Here is a 13159-nt window from a genome sequence, read left to right on the forward strand (position 1 = left end):
ATCCTCCCAATTTCTTCTGACATTTCATTTTTCATTATAGCTGTTCATTTAACCCTTTGGACATGAAGATGTTGGTCTATCAATGCCAGTATTGTCTACTCAGACTGGCAGTGGCCGACCTGGGTCTCGGGCAGAGGTCTTTCACATCACCTGTTACTGGATTGTTTTAACTGGGGAGGGCAGGGCTTGGACCTGGCACCTTCTGCATGCAAAGCAGAGGCTCTACCATTTAGCTACAGCCCCTTCCTAGGCCTATAACGGACAGTTATCCAGCACGTGGTTACATCCAAGCTAGTCTTCTGTAATGTACTCTTCTTGGAGCTGCCTTTGAAGACTGCTTGGAAGCTGTTCAGAATGCAGCCGAAAGACTCTTGATGGGCAGTGGCGAACAAGAACATGCCACCAATACCTAAAGAATGCCACTGGCTACCACTTCCTTTCAGGGAACAGTTTGAAGTGCCAGATCTTGCTATGATCCCAGACTAGGACTGTAAATGTACTCTCAAAAATTGCCTGTTCCCCTTTCAGACCTGCTTGGATGTTAAGGTCTTCTTTAGAAGTCTTTTTAATGTGCTTTTCTCTCTGGGAGGCAGATGGTTGGCATGCTCTACCTGGTTTGTGGTGCTCTCTCTTTTCACTGTTTCACTCAGTCCTCCTTTTATTCAGCTTCAGAGCCCATATACTAACTTATTTACTCAGGCTTTTAGTAGGACCGAAAACCACTTTTAATCTTTATGCTGTTTATATCGCTCTCGGTTTTATTATATCCCATTTCCCTGTTACGTTTTGTATATCTGTTTTTAATTTCTTTCTGAGCTCTCCCAAGTGCTACTTTTAGCACAAAAAAAGGGAAAATAAGAGCACATATCCTCAGAACAAAACTTAATATGATTTTTGGGTTGCCTTTTGTTGGTTAGAGCTAACATTTGGTTTGTCTGATTTTTAGTATTAGCTTGTACTTTTTGAAATTGGTAGCCCTCCTCAGATGGTAGGATAGTAATAATTAGTAGGAGAGATAGAAATAATTTAAATAAGCCCCAGGTGTAAAGAAGCCCAAGTCTAGGTAACTAGTTACAGTGGAATTGTAAGCACAGTCGCTCCAGTTTAAGCCCACTGAAATCAATGAGCTTAGTAAACTCTGCTTAGGATTTCGCTATTAGACACATTTGTGTGTCTCCCCCAGGCATGCCATTTGCCCTTCTTTGGGCAGGCGATCTCCTGGTGGTTTGGCCTTCCCACCTGCCCTGGTGGAGGAATCAGTGGGGGGGGGGGAATGACCACACAATACATTAATGTCTCATCTGCCCCTTTCCTCACCCCCCAAAGCTGCTGGGAGTGCTATGTGGCACCGTGGCATCCATAGTCCCTGCCCTACCCATCTCAGTTTAGAATGTATGCCCTTTGGGGAAAGAGCATGCCTCTGTATACCTGTGCATTCCGCAGATCCGCTTTAGATGGATTACCTGAACAGTTTATCTGTGGATCTCTTTGACGTTCTATGCCAAGGTTGTCCAGAGATGCGTCAAAGCACTTTCAGGCTGAATGCATGCTTTTCCACCTTGGAAGAGGTGGGAGGAAGGCCAGTTACCCAGAGAAGTCCTTTCCCATCAAAACATTCCCCGATGTCCGGGGGAGGTTTGGATGCAAAACCTAGGCTTGGACTTAGAACAAATGCGGCATTCATAATGTATAGGGTTTTCTGTAGTGGGCTGAATCTGGGCTTTGAGCAATCTCTCTGAAGTTAAAGTTTAAAACACATAGAGGGATGCCAAATCATTCATGTATATTAACCTGTCTTTTAAGAATAGTAATGGCAGGCCAAAGTAACAGCACAATCATAAGCAGTGTTACTCCTTTATAAGCCTGTTGACTTCTATGGACTTGTAAGCATGTAACGCTGCTTAGGATGGCATTGTTGATATCCTTCCCAAAACTTATTGTTTTGACTAGGACTGGGTTCTGGGTCCAGGTTCAAATCCAACTGTTCCCTGCCAGCCATGAAGCCTGCTGTGTGACCTTGGCCAGTCACTCTTTCTCAGCCTAACGTTCCTCACAAGGGTGTCAGGATAAAACACAGGGGAGGAGAACAATGCAAGTCACAGCTTAAAGGAACGGTGGGATAAAATGTGACAGATACTGATTCTCAGACAATATGACTTTTGGAGCTGGTGTGTGTGGGGGGGGGAATTCTCTTGCTTGTCTTTGGTTTAGAGGGGCAGGTGAAAATTGCTCTAAGGTCTTGTGAAAGTAGGAAGGCCACTTCCCTCTGTGTTGGAGGTGTTTGATGGAATACATCCTGGTAGGCAGGCTGCTGCTGTTAGGGTTGCCGACACCATGGCGGAAAAAGAAATGTACCATCCCTTTAACAGAGGCTTAATGTGTGGAAACAGGCAGCTGAAACTTTTTGTGTCATGGAGTTAAATAACATCACCATCCTGTTAATCTTATTAAAAGGGCAGATACTCTTTTCTTCAGGCTGCTGGACCAGAGTTTAGAGGGTCAGTCTCAGGGTTGGAAGGCATCCAGAGTCTGCAGATTTACAGTACAATTCTTTTTTGTTGATGACTTAAATTGTGTAGATGATGATTTAGTAGGGATTTGTAGAATTAGAGCTTACTGGCACCTTAAAGACCAACCAGATTTTCAGTATAAGCTTTCAAGAGTCAAAGCTCCCTTCTTCAGATACCTGATTTGTAGCACCCTGCTCTGTCAATTAGTACCTCCTGCTTCCTCCACTGAACCACAGACTGCTTCTCATTTAGGGTGCCTGTGTTTATTCTCTGTGGGCTGGAAGCCTCACTGCAACTTCTAGTTTGGTGGATAGCTATAAAGATTAGAAATCCACTCTAGTTGTCCCAACCCCAATTGTTCTTGTGTGTGTCAGAATCTGGAGCCCTTCCAATCTAACCTACGGCTCGTTTTCCCCCTTGACTTGACTGGGCAGCTATAAAAGCGCCGGTTGTTTCAGTTCCACACTTTGGATTAGTAGGAAAGAGTAAGAGTCCAGTTGCAACTATAAGACTAACAAAATTGGTGGTAGGTATGAGCTTTTGCGAGCCACAGCTCATTTCTTCAGGTATCTGAAGCTCATATCCTACCATGAAAACTCATCCCCTACCACAAATTTTGGGTGCTACTGGACCACAAATAGGTGCTACTTTTTGTTCTTTTTTACTGCTACAGACAAATACGGCTACCCATCCTGATCTGTCTCCATGGAAGACACTTTGAATTTTACCCGAGTTGTAGAACGGGTCTTGTGCACTGTGATCACCATTCTGTGTCTCATATCCTTGCTGTAGAGTACATGCTACTCTCTCTGTTGGTAGTTTACTGTTATTGGCTGATGAATTACTCGCTTGGTGTGTGTGATAATTTCACCAGATCGCTGTTCTTTGTCAAACAACCTGTCAGTTCACCAGCCCATCTTCAGTCGCAACCCGGATCAAATCTGAATATTTTTATTTTACTCAGCGTGTAATTAAACCACAAGATGTGATGCTGCCCACAGATGGCTTTTAAAATGAAATTACACACATGCATGGCACATCACTCTAACGATGATGGCTAGCCATTAAGGGACACTTTATGTTCAAAGGTGGTGGCTCTGATGTTATGCTTCTGGGCTTCCTGGAGGCATCTGTCTATCTGTCTCTTGCAGATTCTCGGTGTTGAATGGCAGCCTTTGTGTTGGGGAAGGGACTATGAATGGTTGGTAGTGCTTCATGTTGCAGCTTTTGCTGCCCATAATAAAATGGGCATCATCTTAAGTATTAAGTTGCAAGACATTGCCTTTTATGTGTCAGGCTGTTAATCCATTTGATGGATACTGTTTTCCTTGCTTGACCCCAGCGATTTGTTCCTGAGATATTTTTTGGAACTGCAGATACCTGGGACCTTCTGCATGCCAGGCCTCTGCTGTCCCAAGGAACCATGGCTGTATGATATTGTTTGTAGCAATCTCCCTTTCTGCAAACTGCAGAAATGGCTGTTCCGTTAGATGACTGAGAAAATGAGGATGCCAGCTTGTTATTTCCCCTGTTTTGGTGGGATAGGCTAGTCTTTTCTGTTTTTCTGTAACAGACCTCTGAGAGTATGTTTGCAAGAAGAAGGCAGACAGCTGGTGCCTTACACTAACTCCAATTTTCTAGGGAGGCTGGGCGAGGAAAGCCCTGCAGTCCTGGGAAAGACCTTAGACCAACGTTCTAGGCTGAAGAGTGTTTTCCTTGACATGTCTGTGCAAATGCTGACCCAGCTGTGTCTCCAACTGGGTGTTGTCCCATGAATTTGGATAGCTCCTTACTGTACAGAAAAATGATATGCATAATGAACAAGTGATTAGAGGTTTTTTTTTCAAAATTGCACTGAGATTAATGAGTTAGACATGCAACAGCTGTGTGGACCAGTTGAAAAAATGGCCTCTAAACAGGGCTATTGTTAGGAATAATCTCACCGCTAGAACAGGGAATTGCTCACACATAGATGGAAATTGTGATTTCTGCCCATCTCTTGTAAGTTCTGAGAGTCAGTTTCCAGGGCACATGGGAGAAACACAAAGGCACTCCTCAGTCACGGCCAGTTCAAGCTGTTTGGTGGTCAAGAAAAATCCTTCTCTTCATCCCGGTAGTCTTGCTGTCTGCAGCAGAGGGGAGGGTTGTGTTTCTCTCATGAGGGTTTTAATGACTTCATCTCCTTACTCTCCAGTTCCACACAGTGAATGGAAGCTTCGGAAGAAGCTGTGGTTAAGAAAACAGGGTTGTCTTTGCTGATTGACTAAATCTGCATGTGAAGAAACCATTTCAAAGAACAAAGATTCCTCCTTCTTTTTAGGTGATGCTTGCACAAACTGCACCAGGCACCAGCTTAAAAGAGGCATTCTTTCCTGTGTGGAAGAGAAGAGAGATGCCTCTTCTAAGGCAACACCTATCATCTTTTTGGAAGCTCTTGTATTAGGCTTACCATTTGCCCACTTTGGGCAGGCAACTTCCTACTCATCCTTGCTTTTCGGCCAGCAGGAGAACTTAAGGGAGTGCAGAAACGATACTGCCAAAGTATTACCACAGATTTTGGGGGGGAACTCTAGAACATTGCCTGATGTGCTGATATCATGTTCTGGTTTTTACCCGGAAGAGACATCAGCACACCATGTGATGTCATTTCTGCCCCCTTTCCCACCTGTGGAACTCCTGAGGGGGGGGCGCCCCTGGCAATGGCTTGGCAATTCAACTTTGTATTAAAAACAGAGTTTTTAAAAATTAATCAGGGGCAGAGTTTTAATTGTTCAGCTTTGAAAAAACCAATTGATCTATTAACTGGATAAAGCATTAATTGGCTCTATACATTTTCCTGGGAGACAGCCTGGAGTTAATGAGGTTTCACTGGATTGGGCTGTAAATTTTGCAGTCATTGGGGCCGTAAATGCCTATCCTGGGCCTATGAGATGATAAGTTAAAGATATAGGAGAGTGAACACGTGAAGTAGCCATGTCTCCAGTCCATGTAGCCCAATTTGGTGCGCTCAAACTGGCAGTGGCTCTTTAGGGTCTCAAGCTGAGGAACAGTCTTGACCTGTTATGTGAGTCCCTTTTAATGGAGGGTCTTGGGGACTGAACCGAGGGCCTCTTGCATGCAAAAAACTGAGCTAAACTCCTCTCTTCTTGAAGGTTTTCTTAGCTGAAATCTCCTGTCTGTATCCCTTATGAGTGAATGGCCAGGCTCTAGGCTGCATTCATTTTTTCTGTGTAATGCATTCATGAGCAAGGTTGCCAGCTCCAGCTTGGAAAGTCCCTGGAGATTCTGGAGGTGGATCTGAAAGAGGGTGGAGTTTGGGGAGAGAAGGGACCTGAGTGGGATATAATGTCATAGAGCCCACACTCCACAATAGCTATTTTTTCCAGGGGAACTGATCTCTGTGGTTTGGAGATTACTTATAATTCCAGGAGATGTCCAGCCCTACCTGGAGGTTGGCAGTCCTATGGGTGAGGGAGGGGGAAACTTGGAGATAGAGCCAAAGATCTGGGCTGGGTGGGAATTGTGGTTCCCTCTACAGGCTTTCCACAAATAGCCTGAAATTCTGCACATTGAATTGGGCTGGCTGTATATGATAGGATGTGGTGCAAAACTCAGAGTGATATTGGAGACTGAGGAGGTGCCCATATTGCCCAGAACAGCTTTATTCTTCGGTGTGCTGAACAGCATCTTCTTGAGCCAGAGGAAGCCAAGCTGATGATCTGTTATTGTGATAAGCAGATGTATGCCCTTTGATCATCTGGATTGTGTTTCATGCTGGCATGCTTCAGATGTTTGCTAAGTGGGCCCTGTGATCTGAAGTCTGCACCGGGAGGCATGTGTAACATTAGGAACCCAGCAATGATAGACAGGATTTTAAAAAATACCTGTTTTTTAACCTTTGGGTGGAGAGGAAGAGGGGAGATTTGATGGTTAGAGCAATCCTTGCAAATGGTAAAGTTAATGTCCACAAACTTCCACGAACTGGTCTACTGGTTTGTATGGTTCGTATTAAAGGGCAGTTTAAATGGCCTTTTAAACTTTCCTGCCATTTGCAAGAGGCAGGTCCCTTTAAACTATCAGCTGGCAGGCGGCGGCGGGGATTCCCCCCACCTGCCAGCTGATAGTTTAAAGGGACCTGCCACTTTTAAGTGGCAGGAAAGGGCCCTTTCAACGATTAAATGCAAATTTCCCTGCTGCTAAGTAGCCAGAAAGGGGCATTTAAATCCCACGAACCACAAACTGGTTCAGGAACTTGCCCCAGTTCGTGGGAGTTTGTGGTTCCTGGTTCATGGAAACCGACGAACCACATAGTTCGGTTTTTTTGTGGTTCGTGCCCATGTCTAGTCACTATCTGGAATTTCAGCAAATGGTCCAAAGGGTTTGTGGTGCAGATTTAAATTTTGGCATGGAAAATATTGTTTCCCATTTCCTGATTTTTTAAATAGAAATGTAGTGATGGGGAGGTGCTAAAGAGGGTGAGTCTTTCCTCTATTGTGTTCAGTATAGGGTTGCCCGGTCCCCTTATCCTCCTGGTGGGAGTTGGGGGACCTGGCACTCACCTCATTTGACATTTTTGTGCACGCATACAGATGATGTGGCAGCTTCATCTGGTAGCCATCAGGAAGTGGGGGAGGGAACCAGTTGTGCCAGTGAGAAAATGGTTAGTTGGCTACCCTAGTGTCATATGTGGGGTATACGGACTCTAATTGTGGAGGTTCCACTTAGGTATAATTTAAATTTTTGATGGATGTTTTCTATTAATTTGCAGAGATGTAATATAAGGAGATCAGTGCATGATCCCCTCCTCCCTCATTAACAATGTTTGCTGGGATTGGTGTATGACTTGGGACTCTGGAGTGGTAATGTGCATCAAGGAATGAGATAAATGGGGTAGGAGTTCAGTGGGATTAAGAGGCAGAGCTCATGTGCCCATGCACAGAACTGAGGGGTCAGAGAGCAGAGTCAATACAAAACACTAATTCATCTAGGCTACATAGCGCTCTTGCTCCAGCTGAAGAGAGGAATGGGAAACAGAAAAGCCCAAGACAGCAACAGTGTTTGCAGAAGGTGTTTTTGAGCCACAGAAAAGCCTGTGCTGAAAATGGAAGTCCAAATCAGCTGCAGATCAGTTGCTTCTTCGACTGGCAGTGCTGCGAAGGTCAGACAGCACTACAACTTCCTTTGCCTGAAAAGCACTAAGCAGGTAGTAGCCTCTTTTATTCCCTTCATTCCCCAAATAGCAACTGTAGCCTCATCTTAATATGTGGGGTATACAGCCTTTAATCATGGAGGTTCCACTTAACTATAATTTAATATGTTTGTCATTAATGTCAAAAACGCTAACTAGTTTTGTTTTTGCTGGCTTGAGCGTAGCGGGGCAGGAAGGAGAATGTTGGGGAATAGATGTCTGGAAGGTTCTGTCATTATTTGGACCTCTTTCTTGCATGTCAAACTTTTATTGATTTAAATTCCATGCATCGATGAACTGTTTTAAGTACAAGTTGAGTGGGAAGTTGGATCAGGTATTTTATTTTTTTTTGCTTTAAGTGTGACAAATTGTCTCTCTTCTCCCCTCCCTATTTTTATAAGTGAACTAAAAATGGATCTATTACTGTTTTATATGGAAATACTTTGCATGAAATCAAGCTTCGCATTACATGTTCTGTGCAATGATGTTAACTAGGCAGTGAAAGCCAGAAACGGCACTGTCAAAATGGTAATCGTTTTAATGGGATTGGGGTGGGGAGATTTGCAATGTTCCTTAACTGGACTCACTGCAAATCATTTAGTCTGATGGAAGACACTTTTCCTTGCTGTAGGAAAGACCAGACCACATTTTGCGCATGGGCAGAAGCTCTGTTTGATTACTCTTCTTCCAATGGAGGCTTCAGGCCGTCTTTTTCAGATGAATCAGCTTTATAGGGAACCAGACAACTGGTCTGTTTTCCTTGACTGTCAGTGCTTCTCCATGGCTGCTTCCACACAGATGTTTTGCTCAGCCCTTGCTTCCATACTGGAGCTCTAATTATATATTTATTTTTGAGCATCCACATGGTATTGTACTCTATTCATCTGCTTCCCAGGTTTCCCCCTGCTTTTCTCAGATCTTTCCCAAACCTGTTTGCTACAATCTTTTCTGAAAGAGAAGCATGTTTGCATTTCATCCAGATGGGAAGGTACACATTTTCAAAGATCCTACACTTTGAAAAAATAGTAATTACCATTGCGCTATAGCACAGTGATGTTATAATGATCTTTTGCTACAGTCGGCTAGTTCCTCTGAATTTCCAGTTTTCATTTTACAAAAGGGTATGTAAGTAGCCATTTTTGTTGGGGAGATATATAGAGAAAGGTGGAGGCAGGTTTTGTCCAGATTGCTTGGAAAGGAATGGGTAGAGGAAGCTGCAAGATGGTTGTAGTGGGGCTGGAATTCACCTGATCTTGTGGATGTTGTATTGCCAAACCTTTTTGAGCCTGTAGGCATCTTTGGAATTCTGATACAGGTGGTGAGAGCGGCCAAAAAATGGCTGCCATAGAAGAAACCAACCACAAAATGGCTGCTGCAAGAGACAGAGTTGACCACAAAATGTAACCACAATATGCATAACTCTAATAGTAGCTCTTCAGCATTTCAGATAGAAGCTTTGTTTAACAGAATGACTTTTAAAATGAACATATGGTTTTAAAACATTTACTTGCATACACACAGCTTACCTTAAATTATGGGGTGAAGATCTTTGTGCTGATGCCGAAGCAACATTTTAAAAAGATCTGCACAGCCAGTAGGATCTCCAATGGCCGTGCTGGCAAAAGCTCTATCTAGCCGTGCCAACTTCCTAAAAACACATAGTGAATACCAGGGAAGGAGTCGTCAGGTGCTATGGCTCCCATGGGCACCACACTGAGGACCCCTGTTCTACTGGCTGTGCCAATACCCCTGTATTTGCAGCAGCTGTGAGAGCAACAAAGAGAACAGTTGGCATGTGGATACCACCCATAAAGCGGGGAAGGCGGAGAAACTGAAGGGAAGATTGCCATTGTCATCAGGTCTATTTCAGCTCTTAGCTTTCACGTTGTATAAGTTATATGCCAGCTCCTACTAAAGTCAATGGCAAAGTTTCCATGGAGTTTAATGGATCTGGATAGCACCCTTAAGGCATCTGATTGAGCCCTGGGTAGCCAGAGACTGCACTTTGCTGTGATTCTATTGCTGTGCAGGTTTTGAGATTCCTTAACTGCAGTAAACTGACAGTGAAATCTGTTGCATCCAATAAATTAATCTCCATCACATTATAATGTGCAGCCTTAATTACAGGTATGTGTCAATGTTGCTAAACATCAACCCACATTATTTGTTAATGTTATTACAGCAAATATACTTAAATGTCAGGCTTGCCAGAGACGAAAAAGGGATGTTGGCACCAGCATTCCCAAATCAGATTCATCTTCTTGGTGTCAGGTTGTTGGGGGGAGGCATATGTCATTCTCCCTTTCCCATTTTATCCCCTCAACAATCCTGTGAGATAGGTGAGGTTGTGACGGGCTTACTACACAAGTTGGGTCTAAGGGACCTGCTCTGTATCAGACATAACAGTCACACATAAGTCAGGGGTTCTTCTGAGTTCCCATGTGTGCAGTGCCTGTTAAGGATCATTGCCACAGTGCTTGTGCGGCAGGGGCTTCAGCCTTCTCTGTGGCATTTCACAGCTTGAAGCAGTCCCAGGGCTGTTCTCGAGTCTGTTGCCCCAGGAGGACTTTTTCAGGCTTGGAAAATGGAGCAGGGTGGGGGCTCTAGACCTAACCTGGGTACCTTGTCTGCCAGAATGGGGATCTGAACCCAATCCTAGTCTAGAATGTTAACCACAACGTCACACTGGTTTTCCAATCAGGAATGGAATCATTGGTTAACAAAGGGCATTTCCACACAGCCAGTTGTTCCCACCCTTTCCCCACTTATTGTGTGTGTTCGACTGAGCTCTGGAAACTCAGAGCGGGACCACAAGTGATGCCTGACACAGGTTGGACACTTGCCAGCTTCCCTCAAGTTTTGATGGGAAATGTAGGCAGCTTGGCGGAATGTTGGGCAAGTGACAGTTGAAAAGTCCATTGGACAGCAGTCAGAGAGCCAAGCTGCAAGACCAGGACGCCTACATTTCCCATCAAAACTTGAGGGAAGCTGACTAGTGTCCAACCTGTGTCAGGCGTCACTTGTGGTCCCGCTCTCAGCTTCCTACACCCTCCTCAAAAGTGCTTATCTTGTGCTTTGAGGTCACAGGACAGCCTCCAGAGTTCATAGAAAAAGCGGTTTGAGGGGGGAGGTTGGGCACTTTCATCACCGTTGCCTGCCTCCCTTTCAATTTTTTCCCCTCTGCACATGTGCAATTGCATGCTGAGAGCTTCAGGGGATGAGCTGGGTGGTGATTGTAGGATTCCTGAGACCCCTTCACATGCCCAAGAATGCAGAAGAAGCACTCTGTCAATTTATGGCAAAAGAAAATACCAGAGAGAGTGCGGCCCCAGAAAAAAATGCCGAAAGAAGGTAGGAAAACAGCCTGCAAACATTTTGCAAATTGAGATGTGTGGAACCCTGGGGGAAAGCTGCTAGAGTTCCATGGATGAGCCATACCTATAAAGATGGCCAAAGACAAGAGTGGGGGGAAGCTTGCCCTTAGACCTACAGGAGTCAGGGACAGATTTGGCATCATAGCAAAGGTGCTTCTTCCGGTCCTCTGCTATAACTTCAAGCATCTCCATACAGAAACAAAAGCAGCCATCCCATCAGCGCAAAGGCTCTCTCTCTATTTGCCAGGGTGAGCCCCCTACACATGACCTGCTCTGTACCATCCTGTGAGCTTGGCTCAACTGCCTTAAACACTGCCTTTAGTTTAATTAATTAAAATATAGCACAGTGTAACTGTAGGGTAACCAGTGTTCCAGGATAAAAGCCAAAGAGAAGCACTCTGCAGTGAATACGTCACATTTATAGATACCTTGTTTAATTGTTAAAAGTTATTCATTATAGCTTCAAAAATTAATTTCATTCTTTTACAATAAAAGTTAACCGGTTTACTTTGATAATGAGGATGGGTTTCAAGTCTGCTGATGATTAAAGTAGTTTGCTTTTGCTCTAAGAATGCTTTATAAATTCTTGAGCATCATATGACTAACATTTGATTGGTTAGGTGATCAAATGGTCTACCCCAGCATGAGATTTTCCTCAATTTCTTTCTGGAAAAAAATGACACTTGGAAACTTGATTGAAAAAACAACAGATCTTTCCTCTTCAAACAAGAATTTCTGGTTGGTAAGTGAGCAGGATTTAATATGTTCATGTACGTTTCCGGGGGAAGATTTTCCCTTAAATCTTTAACTCTTATTCCTTTTTTCTTAGTTGAGTAGCTAGCATTTACAGAGAAGTTGCAGCAGACAGAAGTTCAATTTTAATTTTTTTCCTCCAGCAATTACTTGAATAAAAGTTATCATTCTTTTAGGGAGAAATTATATTGAACTTTAATTTGACTGTCATGCTTAATATTTCTACAAATTAAAACAGTCTATTAAGTAAGTGTGTGATGTATGTGTGTGTGTGTGTATATAAATCATATAACAGTTCTGAAATCTCTAAAGGGGAACGTTTTGAAAAATTTTAACAGCGTTGCTTGAGTTCTTTGAGGACAAAGCTGTGTGTTGTGTTGGGATCTGGGATGGGGTGTGTGCAGCCACAAGAGGGGGCAGTTCGGCTCTGGATTGAGGATGCTGGGGCAAGTTTTTAAAGGCCATTTACACACAGTTTCTCCCACTGAAGTGAATCTCTCCCCATCCTTGTCTGTGCCACCTGCATGTTGCCATTAGCCCTGGTAGAGAGAACACTAGTTCTGGTATGGTACTCGTCCCCTGCCCCCCCCCAAAACTGGGCTAACAATGCAATCCTAAACAGAGTTACTCCAGTCTAAGCTCATTAATTTCAATGTACAGACTGGAGTAACTCTACTTAGGATTGCACTGTAATTGTAGCTTGAAGGTATGAAATTTTTATTTATGAGCGCAAGGGAATGGCAAGTGAACAGGGAGGAATACATGTGAGTCTGTTCACTTGCCATGCAAATGTAATTCGTCACTTGTAGCTTGGCTCTGAGAAATGGGGCAGAATGGATAAGTTCAAATCCGCTTGTCCCAGTTCCATGGCCCTTATCCAATCCCCCCCCCCCCCGCTGCTCTTTAAAATTAAAGTATGCATTTGGAGATGGGATCATAGTTTTTCACTGTCTCCTGTAGTTTGGCCTTTATTCGGTGGCCTACTGGAAATTTCATGGCCTTCCAGGTGTGTGTGTCCCCTCCAGTGCTGAAGAGAAGCTTCCATGAGGACTCCAATGCTGTTTTCACACATCCTTTGTGAACTGTTTTAACTGCTGGCTGCTAGTGGATTTTTGTGCCATTTCAGACACGATTGGTTTGGTTGCTGTTCGCTGTTGGATTATTTTTACCTTTTCAAACAAAACCACTTTTGTCCTGTTTGCCATGCAGACATGAGACTTTTTTAAAAAAAATCAGTTTTCTCTGTTCTCAGGTTTTCAATGTGTTTTCCCATTCATTACAGAATACTGTTTGAAATGTCCATATTGCTTCCAATAGCACTGCCTTTTTGTTTT

The sequence above is a fragment of the Eublepharis macularius genome, chromosome 13, assembly GCF_028583425.1.
Source record: "Eublepharis macularius isolate TG4126 chromosome 13, MPM_Emac_v1.0, whole genome shotgun sequence".
NCBI lineage: Eukaryota > Metazoa > Chordata > Lepidosauria > Squamata > Eublepharidae > Eublepharis > Eublepharis macularius.